General features: G+C 39.0%; 1 pseudogene; it reads left to right on the top strand.

Moving 5' to 3' along the window:
* LOC110675226 overlaps nucleotides 1–14,877 on the top strand; it is a 139,639-nt pseudogene that overhangs the window by 1,755 nt on the left and 123,007 nt on the right.

Here is a 14,877-nt window from a genome sequence, read left to right on the forward strand (position 1 = left end):
CACTGGTCGAGAATCCTTTTGCAAAGAAATTTTTCTTTACTCTCCAGGACATAGAGTATCTTTGTACTTAAGTAAATAAAAAAACTTAATTTAGCTTTTTCTATTTAATTTCACTATAGTTTGTATCCTTTGGCAGATACGCGTATTTCGACCTCATCTGTAAGGCCGTCTTCAGTGGGTTCACCAAGCTGGTGGTGATCGGTGGTGACGGTTCGCTGACTGGTGCCAACCTGTTCCGACAAGAATGGTCTAGTTTATTAGACGAACTGCTGTCAACGGGTAAGATCACTCAGGACCAGCGCACCAAGAACAAGAGCTTAAACGTTGCCGGCATGGCTGGTTTGATTGATAACGAATTCTGCGGTACGGATTCAGCTCTGCACAGGACCATCGAAGCTATTGATACCATCGTTAGTACTGCCTACTCTCACCAGGGAACCTTCATTATGGAGGACATGGTCAGAAATAGTGATTACTTGGCCATTATGGCCGCGTTAGCATGCGAAGCGGACTTTGTGTTCATACCGGTAGATCCAGTCCCGAACAATTGGCCCAAAAAGTTGTGTAAAAAAATCTACAGGAGCGCTCCGTCGGTCAAAGATTGAACATTAGCATCGTATCGGAGGGTGCCATCGATTGCGAGGGTAAGCCCAGCACGGCCGAAAAAGTTAAACAGGTGGTGGTCGACAAGCTGCACCAGGACACCAGGATTACGGTGCTGCGTCATGTGCAGCGCGGAGGTAACCCGAGTGCATTCGATCGCGTACTGGGTTGCCGAATGGGCACTGAAGCGGTACTAGCCCTGATGGAAGCGGACGACAAAACCGAACCATGCGTCGTATTGCTGGATGGAAACCAAGCCGTACGAGTACCACTGACGGAATGTGTCGAGCGCACTAAAGCCGTCGCCCGAACCATGGCTGATAAGAACTGGGAAATGGCCGTTGAACTGCGTGGACGTTCCTTCGCTAGAAACTTGGAAACCTACAAGATGTTGACCCGCTTGAAGCCACAGAAGGCCGTGATGCACATTAGTGCCATGGCTTGCGATATGAACGCTGCTGTTCGATCGTTCGTGAGGAACTGTATCTACCGAGGTAACTCTGTGATAAGTATTCAAGAGGGTATCGAAGGTTTGGTTGCCGGAAACATCAAGTACATGGGATGGTCCGATGTGACTGGCTGGGTCGGACAGGGTGGTGCTTTCCTCGGTACCAAGTGTACCCTTCCAGAGAGAAAATTCAAGGGAGATGCAGCCCGTCTGAAGGAACACGTCATCCAGGCCCTTCTCATCATTGGTGGATTCGAAGCCTACCATGCTGCAGGACAGTTTACGGATCAACGCGATAATTACAAGGAGTTCTGTATCCCATTCGTGGTTATTCCATCAACCATTTCCAACAACGTTCCTGGAACGGAATTCTCTCTAGGTACCGATACGGGACTCAATGAAATCACCGAGATTTGTGACCGCATTCGTCAATCGGCTCAGGGCACTAAACGCCGTGTCTTCGTTATTGAAACCATGGGTGGCTACTGCAGTTACCTGGCCACATTGCCTGGTTTGGTTGGTGGTGCCGGTGCTGCATACATCTATGAGGAGAAGTTCTCTATAAAAGACTTGTAACAGGATGTGTACTACATGGAATCGAAGATGGACGGCAGGTTTAACGTGGTTTGATTCTGCGTAATGAGAAGGCTTCCGACAACTACAACAGCGAGTTTATCTACCGTTTGTACTCGGAGGAAGGCAAGGGATTGTTCTCCACCTGAATGAATGTGTTGGGTCACATGCAACAGGGTGGCTCACTGACGCCCTTCGATCGTAACATGGGTACCAAGATGACGGCCAAGTGCGGTGAGTGGCTGGTGGAGCTGCTGAAGGCCAACACCCAACCCGACGTTAGCATCTGCGCCAAGAGTCCCGATACGGCCTGTCTGTTGGGATTGGTTCGCCGTCAGTACAAATTCTCGCCTCTCAAGGACCTGATCGCGGACACCAACTTCGAACAACGCATCCCCAAGCAGCAGTGGTGGCTGAAACAGCGTCTTCTGCTGAGAATCCTGGCCAAGCACGACTCCACCTACGAGGAGGAAGGCCTCTACAAAACTGCCGACGAAGAGATGTCCACCGATTCACCGATCGCCTCTAAGGTGATGCTGAAAAACAAAAATCAAACCAACAAAAAACCGAAAGTTGTTAGTGTAGTTTTATTAGATTGTCCGACATTTCTCCGAAAACCATTTCCCCGAATGATTTCTTCCCGAAGAATTTTCTCCCGAAAACCATTTTCCCGAATGAACTGTTTCCCCGAATGTACCGTTTCCCCGAAAGCTTTTTTCCAAAGACATTGTTCATTTATTTAAAAAAAAAATATCGGTGAAGGTAGCATCCCCAAATTACGTAACGCTCTAGGGAGGAGTAGGCTCAAACGTTACGGCTCACACAAAAATTTGAAATTTTTCATACAAAAAGCTAAGGGTATGCGAAATACCGAATGATTCCGTGAAATACGCTTCGAAACGAAATTCCGCGGAATTCCACGGAACTCGCACAGGCGAAATTTATATTTTGCTATTTCGTATCGTTCCGCTAAATTGTTAAAATATTTCCATGGAAAATTGAAAACAAACGGAATAAAACGGAATTTCGCGAAATTCGAGTTTAATTTCGAACAAAAAAAAAGCAAAGCTTTCGCTTCTACTCCTAGCTACAGTCAAAAATGAGTCCGTATTATGGATCAAATCGACTCATATCATGGATCAGAACACTATAACAGCAAATTATCTGCGAGGCAAACGAATGGTGTGCTAGTGAAAGCATACGTTTTGGCGTTTCTTTAGGAATCGTCTTATCTTAGATTCATAACTGTGGTATGGGTTTCAATGCCCCTATTCTATATTCTATTCATAACTGTGGGATGACTGTAGTATTGACTGGTCCACAGGATATGATAAACTGCACTGCCGTTGTAAAGTTTCCAAAAACGCCCATTTGCCCTAAATTCCTCGCGGCGAATAGCCCAGGAAAGGAACAACTGCGTTTGATGAACTACCGCAATGTTATCTTCTATAAGAATGAAAAGAGCAAAACCACGGTTCCCTCCGGGGAACATCGCGTGTCCTTTTGAGCAAATCCGTTAATATATCGCAAAAATTGTTTGTACACAAATGTCAAAAAAAAGCTGCGGAGCGTGAGTCCCTGATGTTCTGGATTTGCTCAGGTGGTGCAGATTATTGATGCGCGCATTAGTTCTCTCTCTTGCTTTCCCGCTATGACGTCACTTTTAACTCTGCATAAGAACAGCGAGAGAATAGAAGAGAAAACTAATAGCACGCATCAAGAGTAAAGGCTCTCCGTGATTTCGTTGTTGTGTCATAAAATTCTACATATAGCAGCGAAACCACAACGATTGTTTGTCGCTGTCTCCGTAAAAAATCGTGTTGATTTGGGTGATCCAAAGCCACACCTCAAATCTTCAAGAGCACAAATATAAAGAACCAGACGTCCATTCAAGCTGAAAACTCTATCGTTTGGTTACTCGATGGCCAATCGATCAAGTGTTCAGCTTGAACCGCGGTCGAGTACGTTAGATTTGTGCTCTTGAAATTCTGAGGTACGCCTTCGATTTATATTCACCTTTAACAAGGAAGATGCATACATTATTTTATATCGAAAAATGAATCTACACAACACCACCAACTCCCTCTCTCCTCTTATAACGTGACATAATTTCCTCACGACCCCCAAATAAACAATCAGAGGGCGTTGTGTACAAGACACGACCGCATGACGTTAACTACGCCAAGTGATTTTTTGCATTTGAACTTTAGTCGATTTTCATAGTTGCAGCCTTCTTTTAGTTCAAACTCTAACATAATACCGTGACGGTCCCAAAATTTTAGATTTTTAATTGACACCCAGTATATTGCCGTAAGATGTAGTTAACGTCAAAAGAAGAAGTAAAAATTGGTCTGCTTTTATAGTGTACTAGCCAACCCAAAGGAATCGTGGAAGACAATATGAACGAGTTTGGTTGCGTAAGAAAGGGGTCGACATTTTCCAAATTTTCGACAGTCTATCATCAAAAATCAAAAGTTTTCTCCATTTGAGTAAAATGTTGTATAAATTTCCAACCGATTGGTGAGAAAATATTGAAAATCTACCGATAAATGGCTGAGTTATTAGTATTTAAAATCTTACATAATTTCGCGACGGTCGCAACATTTTAAATTTTCAATTGACACCCAGTATATTGCCGTAAGACGTAGTTAACGTCAAAAAAAAATACGAATATTGATAATATATCATTACAAAATTCTCTAGTTTCGCATCTTTCGATCGATTTTGATGATTTGTTTTAGTAAAAATCACAAATCAGTTATAAACTTGCATGCACCATCAAAATTGGTTCCGGATTTAGATTCAAGTTTGGTGGGGTACCTAGGGTATATTACAATGGAAAAGCGCAACAATTTTTTTTTCCTTTTTTCGCACATATAAATCTTGAGAACAAAAAGTCAAACATTAAATTTAGCTCATTGAAAGACGGATTGTCTGAATGAACATGGGTGAACTTGTTAATCTTATTTGCGGTTCCTCTTTGCTATGTAGTCCAGGTTCAAAACTTTTTTTTTCGAAATTTTCAAATATTTTTTAAAATATTCTCGAGGCTCAAAATTTAGTGATTTTGTAGTCAGTTTTAAACAAAGAATCTGAAAATGAGATAATATCAACAATCCTTAATTCTTCCAGAAATTACTTCACAGATTTTTGAATAGCATCATTTCTCCAGTATTTGCTCTACAAAATAATAGAAATACCTTCAGTATTTTCTACAAGGTTTACTCTAAAAGTTTGAATTCATCCAGATTTGATCCCTCCAAGAATTAATTCACAGTTCATGCAAGGCTTTTCCAGAAAATTTATTAGGAATTTCTAAATTAACCCCAACAGGCAATCCTAGTTAAGTTGCTGTCGCAATATTTCTTAGAGTTTATTACTTTTGCAGTTCTTTTAAATTATCTTGATTGATTTCTTAGGTATGTGTTGATGGATTTTTTGAAACTTAATTTAATTCAATACTCCAGCAAATATTCCAGTGATTCTTCTGTTCTACTTATTTTTCTTCTTCTTTCTGGCGTTATGTTCCAACTGGGACAGAGTCTGCTTCTCAGTTTAGTGTTTTCATGATCACTTATCGACTTGTGTCCCGAATCACATTCATTCAAGCCACAAAGCAGTACAGCAAAAAAAAAATGAATATGATATCCATGTTTTATGGTATATATTAGCATAACATCACATCCACATGATCAAAAAAATTGTAAGGCATTTCTAAAAATCAAATTAATTTTGGGCTCCTCTCAATATATTTGAGATTGTTTTAAATGTTTGTAAATGCTTTTCAACCCACTTCTTAGTTGTAACATTTAAATTAAAACCACTCATTGCCTTGTGTGAGTGTCAGATATATTGAAATGAAAACTTATAAAGTTATTAAGAAGATTTCAAATAAACAGAAAAAAGTCTAACCAAAACATGTAAGGATTCCGCTGAGCAATGCTAAGGTTTCCATATGATAGAGGATTTAAAAAGACGTTTTTTATGCCTATTGTCAAATTTCCAGCTTTTGACAAGAAAAAAAAACTTAAACGTGTATTCCGCGAAACAAATTCAAAAATTTCGTTTCGTTTCGAAAAATTCCGTGAGATATTTGATTTCGTATCGAGTTACACGAAACATTTTTAAATTTCGTTTCGTTTCGTCATTATCAGCGCAAGATATTCCGCGTATCGTTTCGTTTCGTATCGACATGGAAAAAATCCATATCGCATACCCTTACAAAAAGCGTTACGGATGGAGGAAGGGGGTCACAAATTTCCCATTTAGGCGTTACTTAATAAATGGACGCTGCCTAAGAGTATATTCAGCAAGCTTGATAATCGTTTTGAACGGATGATTCTCTTATGAATGATTTGAATCGAAAAACGAAAGATGAGATATTTGGAGTGAAAATCGATGACAGTTTTTACTGGCAGGTCTGCTTTTAAAAATATGTTAAAAAGTAAAGTTCGGTTTTCAAATTTATTATGCTAAGAATCGCAATAAAAATACATAAAATATTTCGAAAGATCATTCAAGAGATGTTCAAATCTGGCGCTTAATGTTGTATGTTCAAACATAATCCATCTTAATGAAATCTAGCTGAACGGGCAAAGGCAGAATAATGAAATAAAGTTTGACCTGGTTAAAAACAGTTTGCAGGATTCAAAGACGTGACCCTAATGAGATCTTCACTGCATGAAAACTTAGAAAGAATGAATGAGTCATAAATGTCGTTTTCATTTTTAGGAACTGGGTCAGTAATCAACACATAAACAAACCAACGTCAAGAAAATTGTAGCTTGGTGGAACCTGAATCGGGTTGGAGTTGTAACTGTGAATCAGAACTACCAGTTCCAAGTTTCGCCAGATGTTTTTTTAACTACAACTGAGAACGTAAAAGGCTTGTTTTCAATTTTATAAAAATCCCTTCTTTAGGATGTTCTTCTTTATATTACTGGTCCAATAATCATTGGCGTCAAAATAGTTGATAATTTTAAAATTCTCGCCTTCTTATCGTCGTAGGCAGTTCTTTAAAGCTTTGCTGGTTTCATATTGTTCTCCTCGTAGCTGCTACTGATTTCATCATAAATTTGCCCTTCTTTTATTTGAAGGCTGTTCTTCATAGATAAATATATCAATATAAATTAACAGAGCTACTGAAACTTTAATCAGATTTTTTCGGGTAATTACATGCTACTAGTTCAAATGTCAGTTTCAGAACGAATACTACAGATTCTAATATTTTGATCCAACATTTTCAATGCTTTCGACCTACTTAATTAATTAGGACTCAATTACTTAACTTAGTTAGGAGTTTTTTTTTCAAATAGGCGATTTTTTCTGTTTAATTAGTGATTATTAGCATTTTTAGTATTCATTACTAACATGTTCTCTGTATTTAACGTTTTTGACTAGATGACCCATTTAGGAACGATTTGAAAAAAAATGACGTTCGGGAGAATTGTTTCTATCCAAGACATAAAAAAAGATTTTTATCTGGAAAACTAATGCTTATTCTGCGCGGCATGTGAGTCGAGACGAGTCGTTCTCACCTCAGGTGACGTGAGACAACAAATGTAAATCAAATGGGAACGAGTCGTAACCTCATTTGACTTGTCTCACCTTACACGCCGCGCAGAATAAGCACAATTGATTTTTAGAGGGAGAAGAAAGACTAGAAGGGAGACTCGAGGTTTGATTATGTAGTGCAAGATATAATAGATTCTAAGGATCAATGGTTTCACTGTAGCTAGTCACTAAGTGTAATGAAATTACGTTTATCCTAGTGGACATATGGCACGAAGCCGTTTGGCATCTTTGTGTAGTATTGCGAAATAATGTGAAAGTACAGCCTATTATTAAAAGAAGGGAAATTTAAGATTATCAGCTAAGTGTCACTGAAAATTGGAACAGTATAAATATAAAGAACAGCCTATTATTCTAAGAAGGCAGAACAAAGCCGAATGTTCATTCGTCTAAATGGTCGTAAGCCAAATATCTATACTCCGAAGATACCGCATCAAATGAAACTGCCTATCATGTGCACGCTTTTTTTCACCAGGGTATCACAAAAATTAATCTAAGTTGTTTTGAGCCAAATGCTCGTGGCTCATTATTTTGAACATCTGTAACTTTAAACACATGGATTTTTATCACAAATTAATCAATTTTTGTCTAATCTTACATCAGCTAACAAGTTGAATACTTTTTGGCAGCAGGAACATGGATAGCCTTCAGTATGTCATTTACTTGACGATTTTTTCGGGGAAATGGTACATTCGGGAAAATAATTTTCGGGGAAATAGTTCATTCGGGAAAACTTCATTCGAGGAAATTGCATTCGGGGAAATGGTTTTCGGAGAAATGTCGGACAATCGTTTTATTATGTACAGCAAGAAAAGGTATTAGACTGTCCCTGATCATGTACCAGTTGCTCCTCTTCTAAATTCATCAGACTCTCAAGAAGAATATGGAACCCAAAGAAAAATACCTCATGGTTGATTGCCAGCAACTCAAAAGGTAAAGTAGTAGCCTAACCGTAAAGTGTGAAAATTGTTTTCATTGCGCTCCCAGTGGATCATTAGTTAGAGTCTTATCAAAATGGATGAACAAAATGCAGGAAAGGAAGTTATTCAGTAGAATTCGAACTTTAGGCCCTTAGATCCTGTGGGATACACCTTACGGATTACGTTATAGTTTGCAGTAGCTTATCCCCCGATTAGCTCTCAATTGACAATCACTTAGTTTCCAGAGATAACTGCCAACACTGTTCCAGTTGTCCCGCGGCCGTGCAACATTGGAGCGGCCTCTTTCTCCTCCACACACTCGGATCGGTAAGACGTGCATCATCGCTACGGATACGACGGAACAGCGCGAATGTTGGGAAGTCCTCTTGGACGAAATTAACGAATTTCCACAATGGCGATCCTGCCAGGTTAGCTGCTTTTGCCAGCAGCTAATAAAATCAAATGTAGAAAAGGAGGATTTCCCAACTTCGTAATCGAAAGCTGATGGTGTAAACACGCAAGTGATTGACGTGGAAAACAGAAGGAAGGTGTCGGTCATAGTTTTTGTGCGTTCAGTGTTACTGGTGGCTTTAAATGTAAGTTGTGCATATTTGCAACAATTGAAGTGCTTGTAAATTTGGTGAATTCTCGAAAACTTATTCATACAGACTCAAGTCAAAAGAGTATACAAACTTACTTTATCGATCCTACGTGTTAAGCAGGCGGAATTCTACACGTACCGCTCTGTACCAACTCAACTTTTCACTTTTAGAACGTTTAATTTCCGGATTTACAAAACGACGAAAGTAAGATTTTCAACTTTCGCAACCTAACCACTACTTTCGCCGCCCCGCTGTATGGAGAGACAAAGTGACTTAACCACGAATCAAAACAAAACACTACTTGAGCCGATTTTACACTGGTAGAAAAACGTCGAAAGTAACTGAATGAAACGGCTTATCATTTTCTCATAATTATTTTTGAGGGAAACAATAGGAACTACCTAGTTTTTTAACGTGAGCTGAGTGTATGCAAAATTTGAGCGAAGTACACGGCAAAAAAATGTTAAAAAGGTGATTCATTTTAAAACAGTTTTAGAAGATAGATTGTGATTTTTCCTAATTAATTTTCTCAAAACCGTATAAAAGCTACTTACGTCGATTTGAAAAAGTAATCGAGAATTCGAGTTTTCTTTATTTATTCCACGAGAATCCGGGTTGACATACAATGTTTTTGTTTTAATTTGAACTTCGCGATCTGCTCATTATCGATAATGTTGTGATTTTGTCTCTAGTCACTGTGAAATTGGAATGGAACAAATATTTCATTGAAAGCCAATTTGATTGGAAAGTATGAAGACTGCTGATAAAATACTGCTGTTGAGAGGTGAACACATGGAATAAATCCGATTAACCCAGTACAAAACGGTTTACTTCAACCAATGTTAACCTTATTTTGGGATTTATTTTATGTTTACCGTCCCATTGAGATATTTTATTTTATATTTTTCAAAAGCATAGTATATTTTTGTGCTTTAAAATGATTGTTATTTGATGAAAATGAAAATCTAACGAGAGTTTTTCGTTGGTTCTAATATCACGATCGAAGAGCTTTGTAGGAATATTAAAGTGGCACGAAGAAGGCAATCTCTTTTTAATCGATCACTGTTTGAAACATTTGTACCTAAAATGGATATGTTTGTAAAATAGAGGACTATAGAGGACGAATGTCGCTGCTGTTCCCTTTGTTCTCACTTAGAAACATGTCGGGTACATAAGTGTCAAACTGCATACTTTTTCGCGTGGACATTTATAGCCCCGCCTATCTCCGCCAGCAAAAGATGTTCCTGCAGCGACGCCAGCGACATTCTTCCTCTATAGTTTATTACCACTAATGTTTGTAATGATGTGCCACGTAACGAGACCCTTGTAGACAAAACAACTCAGATGAGACGTCTCTGATAGCTCGAATATCTGACCAGAAATTGTAACTTAGCAGGGTCCTATGGTGAAAGAATCCGGATGGGACATCTGGAGTGAAGGGTACAATACGATAGCTACGAAACGGGACGTTTCTGGAGAAAGCGACTCAGGTGGGACATCTGAGATAGCACAAACATTGGCGAAGATTATAACTCTGATGGGACTTCAGATATGATAAATTAATCTGGCATGAGACAGGACGCTCAGTGGAAACATAATCTTAGATAGGATATCTTTGAAGATTATTTCACAAGGAAATCACGAGATCAGATGGGACTTCTGATAGGAACATCAAAGAGAATACCTTAGATGGGACATCTGAAGAATTTGCCACAGGATGGGACGTTCTGTAGCATTTATGGAATCAGATGGGACTTCTGATAAGAATTTCCAAGATCACCTCGTGACTTGATGATTGGCGGATGAATTAAGATTATTCAATAGTTTATAGCAGGCTTGGGAACTGTGACCACACTTTACAACAGTTCATCGATTCTGCCAGGCGACCAATGTTAATGGGTGCCACAAGGAGTTTATCGTGAGTCATCTTAAGTTCGTTAGTAACGAAGGGGAAATTGAGCGAAGCTCTTTCTTCGGTTTTTATCTGGATGCACAATACTGATAAACTGAACCCCTTGGATGATGTCCACTGAACGATAAAGTTCTGGTATTGATTTTAGTACAAACACGTGTAATCGTAAAGACTCGGTAAGATGGATGATGAAGTGGATCATGTGTAAAGATATTTTCCATTCCATGAGTCATGTGAGTACCAGAGAAACCCAATTACGTTTAAAGCCTGTGTAAGGTTTAAAGAGATTAGCCCAGTTGGTAATCTTTTTGGAACACAGCAGACCACTTTGAAGTAAAACAAAAACTTATCGAATATACAGTTACCATCATCAACCACCGCGGGGAGACGCAAGAGTTAATATTGCAGTCATTGGCAAAATTATTAGCAGAAAGCAAATATTGTGTGAGTAGGACACTTTATGTGTTTGTTTACCTACTTTCTTCTCCTATTTTTTTTATTTCACTACCACTGGAAAAAAACCATCTTTTGCCATTTTAGTTAGTATTGCCACCCTATTTCTATGGATTCATTAGCCGGATCTATCTGAATGTTGTGCAATGTTTTGCAAATTGAAATGAATATTCACGGTTTCCTGTGCTTTATATTGCGAAAACTCTTATCAGTAAAATTATAGAGATGATTTTTCTTTCAAAGTTATCGTCTGTAGCTCCAGTTGGGATACGCCAATCGGTATTGCGTATACTTTCTAAAATTTCACTCTCGTCGTGTTAGGTGCGCTCCGTTCAGTTACATGCCAGGGATACGCGCAGCCTGGTTCCATTGTGCGTGGTCAACGGAAACGAGGACAAATGTTAAAACTGGTCTGCCAGCTGAGCGTTGTGAATTGTTTATGCGGCCAGATACGGGAACCAATTTTGGTCCATTTAAATATGAATTGACTGTGACATTTTGGCTTTGAGTTAGATCACGAATTAAGCATATTCCAAACATTTTTCATTGATGCAAAATTTTGATTCGTTGAGCATTTAGTACACTGAGGAGAAACCCCCATTCTCTTGATGTGTAGAGAACTTGGATTATTGTCTGCATATACTTCGGAAGTGACAAATGACATGGAAATTGTCAAGAAAAAATCACGGAAGTTTGTTTTAAGCGCCGAACGAAACATTTTTTTTAGAGAAGGAGTGGGATGTGGGATACACCTTACGGATTACGTTATAGTTTGCAGTAGCTTATCCCCCGATTAGCTCTCAATTGACAATCACTTAGTTTCCAGAGATAACTGCCAACACTGTTCCAATTGTCCCGCGGCCGTGCAGCATTGGAGCGGCCTCTTTCTCCTCCACACACTCGGATCGGTAAGACGTGCATCATCGCTACGGATACGACGGAACAGCGCGAATGTTGGGAAGTCCTCTTGGACGAAATTAACGAATTTCCACAGATCCGATGCCAGTTAATAGTTTAATTAGTTGTTTGCTAGCAAAGGAAACCCATCTGTATCATGACAACAAGATATCCAGACTTCGAAGTAGCACGCTAATCACATTGTTTTTAAATCTATTTTTATTGAAATTCGGTTCTCACTTATTTCGATCTGTTTAGCCATTGAGAGGAAATCATATTTATTCGATCGTTCATTGCGTTATTGACTTCAAACTTCAACAATTGTAAGTATTATGTAGTTTGTTTTTCCTCAGATATAGCACATTCACTTGAAGCTATGAAATAGACAAAAATGAATATGCAAAAAGCCTTATGTATAATTTTTAAAAGGGCCTTATATTTGAAAGAAAAGTACAACATACAGAGAACACAAAATAAATCAGACTTGTTGCAGCATGACTAAACACTGAAGACACCCCTACAGTTGAGGTCGAAACACGCGTATCTGTCAAAGGACACAATCTCTAGTGGAATCAAATGGTAAAGTACTAAATTCGGTTTTTCATTTACTCATAGGTATTCCATAGGGGCCCAAATAGCCGTAGCGGTAAACGCGCAGCTATTCAGCAAGACCAAGCTGAGGGTCGTGGGTTCGAATCCCACCGGTCGAGGATCTTTTCGGGTTGGAAATTTTCTCGACTTCCCAGGGCATAAAGTATGTTCGTACCTGCCACACGATATATGCATGCAAAAATGGTCATTGGCATAGTAAGCTCTCAGTTAATAACTGTGGAAGTGCTCATAAGAACACTAAGCTGAGAAGCAGGCTCTGTCCCAGTGGAGACGTAACGCCAGAAAAGAAGAAGAAGTATTCCACTAAACAGCTCGAAGATTTATTAACTTTGTACTTGTCGCATGCAAAAATGGTCAATTGGAAGTGCTCATAAGAACACTAATCTTAGAATCAGGTTCTGTCCCAGTTGGTACGTTATGCCAGAAAGCTTTTAGTAGAAGACAATTATATTGCTACCTCGGCTTTGGATTAAAAGTTCGCAGGCACCAAGGTTCGCTCTAGATTTTCAAATCAAAACAAAATAAATGTATTCAACTTCTCCAAATCAGGTTACTAATGTAAGAAATCATAACATACGAATGTAAAACTAAATAGCTTTATTGAAAAAAAAAACACTCCATGAGTGCCTGTGGGATGAGTTGAAAAACTGCCTGTACCCCTTTTGAAACATATTGAAACGTTATGCCAAGAAAATCTTCGTGATATTTCTTGTCCAAAAGCAAGTACGAAAGCTTTACCCCGTATCACTCTATTCACCTACTATTGATGTGCCGTTCTTCCAGAAATCGAACTGTTCCCCTAATTTTATTGTTAACCTTCCTACCGATTGGGGAGATAACCACCGAAGGAAGAGTTGCCCTAACCGGGGTCAACCGCACCGATAAATCGTACCTTTTCCTCGAAACGCGATCAACAGCACTTGCGCGACAACGGACATACGCAGTTGGGAAGAATACCCTCCTTTGTAAAGTGGCTTCCCAGCACCTAATACCTTTCGGAACCCTTTTGTCATCATCATCGTCAATCTATACAAGACAGGCAGCAAGACGACGGTACCTTCCGCTCTATTTAAATGCTAACTAGTAGTAATGGCCTTTCATCCGCGCCTGAAATTGGCTCCAGGTTGGGTCCGGACTAAGACGACAACTACGACGCACAGTGGGAGATTGAGTCGTTTTAGCGGACTAAAATACCCAACTTTGCAGAATATGGCATCTCGTTAAGTTTTGTAACACAGAGTGCAGTATGTTTAGTATGAACTTAGCATCTTCGATAAAATTGTTTAAAATAGCATTTTCTGCAACTTTTGAGAAGACATCATCCTTGTACATACAGGGTGTTAGGTTCGTGAGTGCAGACATTTTAAGGGGTGATAGAGGACCATGTTAGATGAAAAAAATCGTTCTACGGATATGGTCAATTCTTAACTGTTACCGAGTTATTAAACATTTAATGTTTTAGGATATGTTTGCCTTTAAGTGGTTATAACTTTGGAATAGTTCAACGCATCTCAATTCTCTTACTTCCATTTGAAAGCTAATTAAATTTCCAATCTACTAACAACTTTACATCTAATGGGTTTTGCAAATAAATTCATTTTTAAGAGCAAATAAGTTCAAAGGTAGTGATTTTTCTCTTGTTTTTGTCAGTTTACTTTAAAAAATGCGTAATAAATTTCATGCTTGTCTTAAGCAAAGTTGTGTGCTTCAAGCTGCTCTACAATTCGTTCTTTGACACCAAACTTCTATCTCTACGCGTTCTCTTGCAATTTTGATTTGAACACGCCACTTTGGGTCACAAATTTTGGTCCGTAAATGCAACAGGTAACAGTTCATTTCACCCCACTGTGTTGCAAAACTTGACGCATTGTTTGCATCCGCGCACAGCACACTTGATCTCAGGTTTAGACAACAACAGCTTGGCGCGTATGATTAAGCACACGCTGCTGTGCGTTCTTTTGCATGCTGTTTGAAACTTAAAATAAATCGTTTTTGTCCGATGGAAATCAACTTTTCAAAATGTTGAAGGAATGTAGTAAAACATTGATCGGTTTGTTATTTTTCTGTTGATGATTGATCTGAATTGTAAGCAATTATTGTCGTTGCTCGTAGAGTTAATGTTTCAAAGTACTGCATAACAGTATTGGTGAAACAACATTGAACATACAGAAAATGTTTATCTGGTTGATTCATATCAGTTTATTTGAAGGCTCTGTCCAATGTTCCAAAGACTGCAAGGATGCTGCTAAACATTTGGAAGCAGTAACACGCTTACGATACTTAAAA

This window comes from Aedes aegypti, chromosome 2 (assembly GCF_002204515.2).
Source record: "Aedes aegypti strain LVP_AGWG chromosome 2, AaegL5.0 Primary Assembly, whole genome shotgun sequence".
In the NCBI taxonomy this organism is placed as follows: domain Eukaryota; kingdom Metazoa; phylum Arthropoda; class Insecta; order Diptera; family Culicidae; genus Aedes; species Aedes aegypti.